The sequence below is a fragment of the Austrofundulus limnaeus genome, unplaced genomic scaffold, assembly GCF_001266775.1.
Source record: "Austrofundulus limnaeus strain Quisiro unplaced genomic scaffold, Austrofundulus_limnaeus-1.0 Scaffold277, whole genome shotgun sequence".
Taxonomy (NCBI): Eukaryota; Metazoa; Chordata; class Actinopteri; order Cyprinodontiformes; family Rivulidae; genus Austrofundulus; species Austrofundulus limnaeus.
The window spans coordinates 529,879-530,919 of record NW_013952679.1 but is presented as its reverse complement, the minus strand read 5'-3'; positions in this window follow the sequence as shown (position 1 = coordinate 530,919).

Sequence of the window (1,041 nt, the reverse complement as noted above, 5' to 3'; positions counted from 1 at the left end):
CTGGTGAAAATTTCATGTCATTAGCACCTCTAGTAATATATTTACTGAGAAAAATGGTGACGTGTTCAATACTTATTTTACCCGCTGTATGTATCTGTATTTATTGATTCATAAACAGTACTGTAGATCTGCATTTGTGATTCAACAGTGATTTAATTAATTCTTATTTTGACTAAGTTGTTTTTTGCTGATAACTTCTGCCTTCAACTGTGGATGTTTGGAACTTCACCTGCTTTATTTCTTTACAACACAACAGATTTTTTATTTTTCAAATTTAAACACTAAAACTGAAGCAGCATAAACCTCGTCACAGATTATCATCCTGTAATAAAACAGTATAAATGCATCCTTCCTATCTAAGCAGTTGAGTTGAAATCCTTATTTTCGTGAACTACAATCTCCTCGTCTGCCTCAGACTACAACCCACTCCTCTTGAGTGACCATCGGCCAGAGACGAGGCCCCACCCTTCCATAATGTCAGTTCTTTTGCCAGCCTGACCCAAAAACGTGCCAGCTACACTGCTGAGCCAGCAATCAAGCTGTCTGCCCTTCAGCCAGAGACAAACCAAGACTAAATATTCAGACAGGGCAGATTCCTGCTTATGAGGCTGGCGCATTAATTGCAGCACATGCAGATGTGACCAGCTGCTTTTAGTATTAGCTCCCCTGGTTTTTGCACATTTAGATCAAGCATCCATTAAAATATTCATTTTCTCCAATTACATGCTACAATATAAAGTGCTGTATTGTAGAGCTGTGCTGTGGCAGTTCCTCTCATCTGAGATGTATATTCAACTGCTTTAGTTTTGAAACATTTCTACTGATGATGAGAAAAAGAAGCACAGACGTTTAAAGGTAAAAACAAATCACGGGGAGTGGGGGGGGGGATTCTCCCACAATTTATCCATCTGCCTAAAAGCAGTTCAGAAAATCAAACATGCACCGAGAGAAAAAAAACAAACACACAGCCGAAGCAGGAACACTCACGCAGAGGAGGCTGCAGAGCAGTGATGAGACGTCTTCAGCACAGACAGACCACTG